Here is a 10,330-nt window from a genome sequence, read left to right on the forward strand (position 1 = left end):
AAATCATTTGAGGAGAGAAGACATATACAAGACAAATTCTAGCATACAATATTCTTACACAACTTTTGAGATGATTACATCCCATTGTGCTAAATATTCAATATAATAGTGAAATCCTCTCCTGGCTTGGTGCCCGTGGTTTTTTCCCATTTAAGAGTTTTCCACGTACAGAATTCTTTGTCTTATTATTGTTCTTTTTATTATACTTTCATTTTTGCATTTCACCCTGACGACCTGATTTACAGACTAACTAGAGCTAGTTAACCCTACCGAAATCTTCCCTGACCTGGTTTCGCCCTGCACAAAATCCACACAAAACAGTTAGGATAATAAACTCTCAACCAAAGCTTATCCCAAGACTAACACAAGATAGAATTGTGTTATAACCTTGCTCTGATTACCAAATTGGAGTGTCAAACCAGGGTTAAGACACAAAATACTTGAGCTTTCAAAGAGAAGTTCAGAAAATCTAGTAGGACACAATGAGCTTCTAAAATCTGAATAAAATAGCAAATGGACTCCTAAAATCTTGAAATTTGGAGACAATTAGCACTATGATATCTTAACTAGCAACTGACAAAATTTAAGAAAATTTAGATAACCAGAAGTAATTTAATTAAGTTGTTCAACTGAATCTGACAGTGCAATTTTGACAGAAACAAACTCAGGTTTGTGTTGGGACTATTTTTGTGGAGTAGTTTTCTGAAAATAAGATGCAACAAGATAAAGAAAAAGGGATATAATTATCAACTTAATTTTTCACAACTAAACACGGGAAAAGGAAGTGAAAAAGAATTAAAAATTTGACAAATCTACGGATAAACACAGGAACTAAGACTTAAACTTGAACAACACAGCTGAATTGATTCACAGTCTGAGCACAGAATCAAGTCACTTATGCCAACAGGGAATTGATCAATACCCACAGCAAGGCATAAGATGTTATCAAGCCTGACCTACAACTATAGCAAGCATAAGTTGTTAAGTATTTCAAATTTGAGATCAAACTCAATTCATTTTCATTTAATCAAAGTCTGGTTTGTACACTGGATATGAGGCTCCTTATATAGAACTCTATAGCTAATCTCTACCCTTGAAATTAAAGTAACATCTAAGGGTTCAAAAACCTTACAAAAGTAGTTGCCAAATATTCAAAAAGTCTCCTAATAAGAACAAGTAAAGCTGATGTAAAATAGACTACTGGACGTTTTCAGAAAAGCAAAATAAAGCATCCTTGTCCCTTTCCTGAAATGGCAAAACATTTCTGGTCCTTTGGGGCTTGTGTTTGGCCTTCTTAATTATTGTTTCTAGGCTTTATTGGGACATCTTGGACCCCTTAATAGCATGAGTTAGAGCTTGGGAACCTCATCAAATAAAGGAGATTATTTTTAGATAACAAGAGCAAGACTGACTATTTCTCCAATCCTGGACCCTGAACTTATGAGTTCAGTCAGCTAACCTTAGGATATTTGTTTAAGAGCTTCTCCTGGACCCTTATGTAGCTTAGGACCCTCATGTTGATTCAAATAGGATGGAGCCCTTCGTTGGATAGTTCCCTCAAGGTTTCAGGTCATTGCATACAAGACAAGCCAATGTAGTGCACTCAGGAACAAAGCCCTTCTTTCAGAGGCCACCATTTGCTGCTCATTATAAATTAGGGTGTCTCCTTACAACAGATGGTACCTAGATGACTCATATTCCTTCTCCAACTGGAATCACCTTAAGCAAGGCCCTAGAACTTGCGATATGGAATTTTGATTAAGATCAGGTGAGAAATGGCAGTTCAGTAGTTGTTCTGTTTTTTTAGTGATGATTTAGAAAACTTGTATATCCTTGCTCAGGTGGACTAAAAATATGAATGATAGCTCAAATGAAAGCTAGATGAATTAGCTTTCATCTCCAAAAAGAATCAACCAAACATTATGAGTGAATCTTGAGATATCAATTTTTGAACACTGATAGGTCATTTTCATAAATGAGTTGCATTCGAAGCATGATAGTCTTTGAAACTTGATTCTGAAAAATCCACACAGTATATCCTCTTGATTCCAACTCTATTGGAAAATAGTATCTCTCAAGATTCTAACCATATAAAGAACATGAATTTTAGTAAAGTAAAACTCCATATGTGGCCACCTGAAGTTTGGTCTAGAAATCTGATGTTGATTGGGAGAATTTCATGTCCCCTGAGTTGATTTTGATTAAGTTAAGTGCATTCAATTGAGGGATTGTCTGGCGCCATCCTTTGGCATATTCTTGGCTTACAAAAATTAAGTGACCCCTACCCCTAGTTCCTGCTGCACTTAGTTTGCATCCACGACACGCTTATTGTTATTGAAAAATCCAAAAATTTATAGAACCTGTGTAAAGAGTTATAGTAGGAATAAAATGTCGGCAATGACAATAATTGTTTTGATGATCGTGTCTTCTCCAAATTGATAGCTTGAATCTTGTGACGACACCATATTAAGGTGTTTACGCCCCGGGAAGACATGCCTAACAACCAAGTTTTGACTACCTTGTGAAACCATGCTAGGCCCGAGCCTTTACTCAGAATCGACAAACCTACTCAAATTGTGAGGATAGAGCCTCCATTTAGCCGGCCCATCAAATCGGCCCTATTTAGGATTTGTGAGTATGTCTCCTTATCTGTTTGTCATGTCAAAACACATAAGTGTGGCTCTTATTCCTTGATATCGTATAAATGTTTGTGTACATATTTTTGTATGCAATATATATGCATGATAATGAACCTCACATAGCCATAAAGCTTTTGTTTTGCCTTTTATTCTAGGTCTCATTTTTGTGAACCCATTTGAATCTAAGTCTATTCCTTTTGATTAACCAACAAAATCAACTCCCAATCGAGTTATTGTTGTAGTAATCTTTGTTGTTGATGGGTCAGAACTTTATTATTTTGGTGCATGAGCTTAAAAGTTTATATCAACCTTGTTTTGGCTATCTTTTGTGTAATAAAGAGGTTTTGAAAAGGCAATGAAAAAACAAAATAAAAAATAAGAAAAAGAGAAAAGAAAAGAAAACCTTTGAATTATTGTTTTAGAAAAAGCCATGAGTAACATCTCTTACACATCATTAAGAGATAGAAAAAGGCGTTGCTAATAAAGGGTTTGATATTTTTTTTTGTACAATTGAGTTTGGTTTTGAAAAGTTTGTATTTGTTGAAAGGTGATCATTTCACCATTTTGAGGAAACTCGTTTAATTTATATTCTTGGATTGAGTAAGTTGGTTAGGTAGTGGCAGCTACTTGATTTTAGCTCCACATACCCAAATCGGCACTTGTGCCAATCCCTTCTTACCTAGTCCTAAGCCCCGATACAACCCACTTGCCTCTTTAATATGTGTTTTGCATTTACATTTCTCTTATGTTTGTAGGATGAAGTACCACATTAGAATGCGAGCATACTTCACAAGTCGTGTAGGAGAGTGATTTTGGCTACTTTGGTTGCACATATATCACCTGATCTTTCAATGAGCGATAAGGGAAAACCGTGAGAGTCGATGCAGTAGGTCTTCTATGGTCAAAGGTTTGGTGTTGAGTCAAATCTTGCGATAGTCATGTTTGTCTTGCTCGTCTAACATTGTTTTCCCCTCTTCCCACCTAGAATTTGTTTCTTTGACACCTCTTGTTGTCACACATGATTGTTTGAGCTAGCTTTAGGGAGTTGACACCTTGTTAAGACCCCGAGATGGTAATTTCTACATTTGACTCTTTTATTTCAAACTCGGCCACTAAGATGAGGAAAGTGGTACATTTTTTGTAGATACATCTATTGCTTGCTTATGTGCTTAATGTTGGATGTATCCGCATTTTCACAAGACCCCACTTGCCTTGCAAAAAGGCATCTTACCTCATAGTTGCCTTGTTGTGAGTTGAAGAGGCGGAGTGAGACCCGCTAATTATTTCATATCGGTTATTCTATTAGTATTAGTTTAAATAAAGGTCTTAGCTTTAGTCACCTCTTTACTCGGGACGAGTAAAAGTTCGGCTAAGGGATATTTGATGTGGTCAGTATTTACGCAGTTTTACTCCCCTAACTAGCCTCGTTTTGCATGTTTTTTGTGATAATAAAGGTCGTTTCGTATATCTTTAGCTTCCTATTTGCTATTCTATAAGGTTTGGTATCATTCGTAGGAAAAAGAGCGCTAATTTTGGATTAATAAAGCATTTCAGAGCTAAATGGAAGCATCTAACAACCAAGCATCAAGCAGGGACCAAGGTAAAGACCCGTAAATGAATAAATCAAGTTTTTGGGCAATGAAGGGCCAATCCTTACCAGCCAAGACCAGCCCCCACGATTTTTTGGGGCAGTGATGTGACTCTTAATTGCGCACATTTAGTCCCCTAATTGAGCCTATTTTGCATACTATTATAACATTCCATAGCCATTTTATCCGTCAAATGCTTTCCATTTTGCTTTCCTAGTGCATTTCGTATGTTTTGTAGGAAAGAAGATAATTAGGCAGAATTCCCGCCTCCCATGCATATTTGGAAGCTTATTGATGATATTGGATGGACTAGTATGAAAGAGGAGGCAAGAACGAAGACCAACAACACAAGAATAAGGACTATGCAAAAGGAGGCAAAGCAAGAACCACTCTGAGGAACAATCCAAGCATCCCGAGCAGAAGACGCTCGTCTCCTCACCTCACAATCCGAGTGTCCCGAGCAGAAGACGCTCGTCTCCTCACCTCACAATCCGAGCGTCTCCTTTCTTGATCCGAGCGGATCATGATAGCACTAGCGTGATATGCTCATCTCCTCGCAAGACTTGCATTTCTCCACTTTAAAACTTAGCATTGTTATTTACTAATTTATCCTTACTTAACCTAGTAAAGCACCACTATATATACTCTATTTTGTAATAATCAAGAGGATAAGCCCTCTTAGTAGGAAGTTCCCATAATAGAAAATCCTCTTAGATTAGATTAGGAATAGATTAGAATAGATTAATCTCAGTCATTCCACATTAATCTTTCCTTAATTATTGTTCAAGTTTATTATTATTGGGTAATTGAAGATTATTGGGTTATTATTGGAGAATTGACAACTCTTCATCAATCAATCAAGTTCTCTTCTTTTATTCTATACTTTATTATTTGGATCATCTCAAGTTTGGTATAATCTCTTTACTCTCTACTCTTTATTGTTGATTTCCTCATCTTCTTATCATGACTATACTTGTTGTGATGATTGACACCATTAATGACATGTTTCCCATGATAATAAGTGAGTAGTCTTTTAGCTAGGATTAATGGGGAATTAGGGGAAACAAACATGTGGAATGATTCATGCTTAATCTAATATGTTTTCATAATTAATTTACTTGCTTGTTGTGATTTCAACTTATGCACGTGTTATGTTTGATGAAATGCGAGCCTATGAATCCTTGCATTTTTTACCCATCACTTATCTTTTCAATGAGACTTGTAAGATATAAACCAACTCGAGTCTCATTAGACCATGCATATAGTTGAATATGAAGGACTAAGTCAACTTGTAGGTGTTGTACAATCTAATCGATTCGGCTCCGGGACCCAAACTTTCTTAGGGATTGTAAGATATACACTAACTCGATCCCATCACAACAATAAATGCTTGCATCTAGTAGAGAACATGTTTGTGTGATCAACTCCCATGAATCTCCTATGAACCCATGATATCCTATCACTTTTAGTCATTTGTTTACATCCTTCCTTTTATTGCTTGTTCTACTTTATTTCTTGCATTAGTTAGACTCACCAACTACAAACCCAAATCAATTGTGACACTAGCATAAATTGAGATAGATAGACTTAGAACCCAAAGCACACCGTCCCATGGATCGACCTCGACTTAACGACTAGCTAGTTGTTTGTTGAGAATATAAATGTGTTTGATTGGGAGACATGACGACACCTTCCATCAAAAATGGCGCCGTTGCCGGGGACGGTGTTATGTGATTAAGTTCTTTCTTATTTGTCTATTTTAGTTATGCTTTAACCTTGAGGAACTTGTTCCCCAAGGTTCGGTCTTACCATTTTATTGTAGTTTCCATGCTTTTAGTTGTTCCTTTATCTTAGCTATGATGGCTTAAGACTTGACATATGGAGTATATGTTGGATCTTTTGAGTATGACTATGGGTATGGGGAGTTTGAGGAGCAAGTCAACACAAACCTACCTTACAACTCATACAATGAAAATCCTAACTACTACCCCAAATTTTCCCACCAAAATCACCACATCCAATATCCACAACAACCACCCACCAAATACCCACCCCATAATGAATTCCAAATACCACAATACAACCACTTTCACACCCACCCACAACAAAAAGATGAGCCTAACTTTGACATTCAAGGTATGATTCTCCAATTAATGGGAAATCAACAAAACTTCTTCAAACAAATGCTAGAAGAGAGCCAAAAAAGGGACAATGTTCTTCAAGGCATTGTTACCCAAGGTGAGGAGTTGGAGATTCAAATTGCCCAAATGAAAGAAGACCAAGTAAACACTCCTCACCATCCCTTAGACATTGTCCATGAATGCGAGTTTGAAGGAGTGACCTTTGATATGGAAGATGAGAGGTGGGGAGAGTCAATCTCTTTGATCTCTTGTGAATATGAAAGTGTGGTATTTGATGAGGAAGATATGAGGTTGAGTAAGCCAAATAGTCTTAGCCCTTGTGAGTATGAGGGTGTGTCTTTTGATGTGAACATTGAGATGGTGGAGGAAGGATTATTGAGGAAAGATGAAGCCCCCATTTATGATTCCTATGAAGATAGCCATGATGACAAGATCATGTTTTGCAAGAACACATGGGATAAGGAAGAGGAAGTTTGTGAGATCACTCTACTTGAGGAGCCTATCCTCGAGAAATTTGAGATATCTTATCATGAAGAAGAATAATGCCCCTTCCCTATTGCCTATAAAGACTATTTTACACCCACCATGGAACCTATGATTATTGGAGATGATATGGTGGATCTCCTCCAAAAAATCAAATCGTTATATAAAGGGTATTTGGTGGAAAAGCTCAAGAACAAACTTGCAAATGAAGCGACTTGTGGAAATTTGGCATCCACAATTTCAACTTCTAAAGAAACCGATCATCAATGTTGTGAAAATTCTCCTTCTACTTTGGAAGGATTGAGTAACCAAAATGCTATCATCATCACCAAAATTGAAGGAGAAGATGGTAAATGGAAATCTCCGGACGAAAGTGAGCCATACATCATCCCTAGCATTGACGAGAATCATTGGCTTGCTGGTTTGAAGCGTTGCAAATATTCAAGTGCCAAGAGAAAGGTGAAAAAGAGAGTGAATGACAAATCTCCTTGGCCAAGCTTTATTTTGAATTTGAGCAAACCATACTTATGCTTATTTGGGGCTTGTTCACAAGCCTTTGATCTTCAGCTCTATGGACAAAGAATCTCGACAATTTGAACTATTTTGGTGGAGTCCTATCTCAAACCACTAATTTTAAGATATTCCTTCCCATAATCTTTGCATTGTATAACATTGTATAATATTGTATATAATTTTGCATTTCTTACATTTCCTTACATGAGAGTAGTGAGAGAGGGTTTCTTACCCATTTATTGAGTATAATTTCAGAAAAAGATAAGAAGGAATCACAAAAGGGTGAAAGGGAACGATTTTTGAATGAAAAGAAGAAAGGATCGAGAAAGACGGCACAAGACGCTCGTCCCGAGGATAGGACGCTCATCCCGAGGGTAGGACGCTCATCTTAAACCTTGTCCTGAACACTAATCAGCGCTGACTAAGAATCCGCTCGGATTCATTGGAAGACGCTCATCTCGAAGGAAAGATGCTCGTATCAGACCCGAGATGCTCGTCCTGAGCATGGACCTGGAAATAGTTTTTAGCTGGAAGAGAACCGCTCGGATTCCTAGCAAGACGCTCGTCCCATATGAGACGCTCGTCTCAAGCAAGAGACGCTCTTACCCAGCCAGTCTCAAAAGTGTCAAGATCCCTGATTCAGAATCCGCGCGTCCTCCTAACAAGATGCTCGGATTGCTCCTCGAAGATGCTCGTCTTCACTGCGAGACGCTCGAATCGTCCTGATTTTAGCTGAAAACCTCTTGGAATCTGCCCGAGCCCGACCCTTATCCGCTCATCCTCCACTCCTTTTTCTTTATAAACACCCCCACCATCCCTCATTTTCCTTACCTTATCTACCCTAAATCTCACATCATCATCTCCCAAAAACCCCCATCATAAAATAAACCCAAAAACCCTAGCTTTTTCAATCAAAAATGATGAACCTAAAGGGAAAAGGCAAGAAGTCCGTTGAGACCGCACCCAATAAGCTCAAGGGCACTTCTTTATCTGCCCAAGGAGAGGCAAGAGGCTATCGCAATATGATGATAGGAGGGGTGGAACAACTCGAATACTTCCCGGAAGTGATCTTCACTTCCAATGATCATCGCCAAAAATTCATCACATTTCTAGGTAAGCATTATGAACCAACTCAATTCATTGATACCAATGTTTTAGAGGTCCTAGGTATAAGGTATCAAACTGAAATGTTCTTTGATGGAATGGGTCTCGGAAAGCTATTCTATGCCCATGAGGAAACCTACCTTAGCCTTACCCTAAAGTTCTTGTTTAGTCTCTGCATCGTCACAAATACTCGGGGAACTGTTTGTATAGAATTCTAACTATGCAATCGAGACCATAGGTTAACCCTTGATCAATTTGCAAATATCTTTGGTCTTCTTGTGCCAACGGAAAACACCGATAAACCCGCCGACTTTAATGTTGACCGCATTTGGAGAGCTATCTCCGGGAGGGACTTCATACACTTGAAACAATGTTATACCTTCGCAATTCAACATCTGGTAATTCGAATCACCGAACGCTTCATTTCCGGCACTATCAATGGGAGATATGAACAAGATAGGTGCACTCTCCTTGACTTGACCTTCTTAGAGTCATATTTCAATGTTCAAGGGACAAGGCCTTATAATTTCAACACTCCCCTTGAGATGCTCACAAGGTTCTTCGATTTTGCTCAAGGGAATTCCCACATTAAGACCTTCGTGATGGGAGGCCTAGTCACGATGTTGGCCAATGATCTTTGTCCCGGGTTTAACCATCATGGGACTTATTTAAAGCTCGAGGGGAGCACCTTGATTGATGAGGAGGCCATCTTCAACCACCACCGGTGGTGTACCTACACCCAAACCGGGAGTGTGGAGTGGTTTACAAAGGGGTGCTCTTCTATTGTCCTCACGGGGTGGAATGTGCCACCTACCGAGTCAAGGTTGAGTCGGTATTCGCCTATACCGATCTACCTCCTCGACATTGAGATCCACCCTAACCCACCTCAAAGAGAAGAAGCAACTCGCCAACCTCAACAACCTCGTGGGATGCCGATAATAGGTAATGCACCACCATCTTATGTACCCATTCCACCATACGCCACTCCTCATGTGCCATTCAACCCACAAGTCCCCAATGCTCCGGATATGAATGATTTGATGAAGCTTATGCAATGGCTCGATCTTGGAGTGCACGATGGGAGGGTTGACAACTATTTGGCCCTTTATCCTCAATACTATAATATGGCGCAACAAGGGTATGTCGACCCTAGAGGCCCTCATCCATCTTGGGCTCAACCGCACCTATTGTTCCCTAATCAAGGGAACCAAGACGGCAACTTTGGCGGCCAAGGTGGAGGATTCTACGGCCAAGGAGGAGGGTATGACCAAGGAGGTTCTAGCGGGTATGGATACCGCAATGATGGTAATGATGACGAGTGAGAGATGCCTACCACACCATCTCCAATTGTATGATACCCCTTCTTTCCCTATCTCTTATGTATAGTTGCATTGCATTTTAAATTACCATGCATTTAGTTTACAATTCACTTGCATTTGTATTATATTTCATATTGCATTCATACTAGTTAGTTCATATAGTATAGTTGCATTGTAACATATCTCATATGATTAGATTAATTTGCATTGTAATATATTCATATAGTTAGTAGCATATAGACTAGAATTCTTATTCACTAATGACCAAACCTATTCATTTCTACACTATAAATAGTGTTTAAATCGGTTTGGGGAGGTTTGATCATAGATGACTTAAGCATTTAGCATGCATCATCTAGTATAGCTTAGATTGCATTCATTTGTTATATATGTCATATAGAATTGCATTTAGTTAAAGCATGCATTCATTCATATCATTGCATTTATTTCCATAAATTCAAAAATCAGAAAAAAAAACATGTACTTTCTTTTTCATTCCTACTACTACATGTACATTGAGGATAATGTCCAAAATAAAGTGG

Source organism: Silene latifolia, chromosome 10, assembly GCF_048544455.1.
Source record: "Silene latifolia isolate original U9 population chromosome 10, ASM4854445v1, whole genome shotgun sequence".
Lineage (NCBI taxonomy): Eukaryota > Viridiplantae > Streptophyta > Magnoliopsida > Caryophyllales > Caryophyllaceae > Silene > Silene latifolia.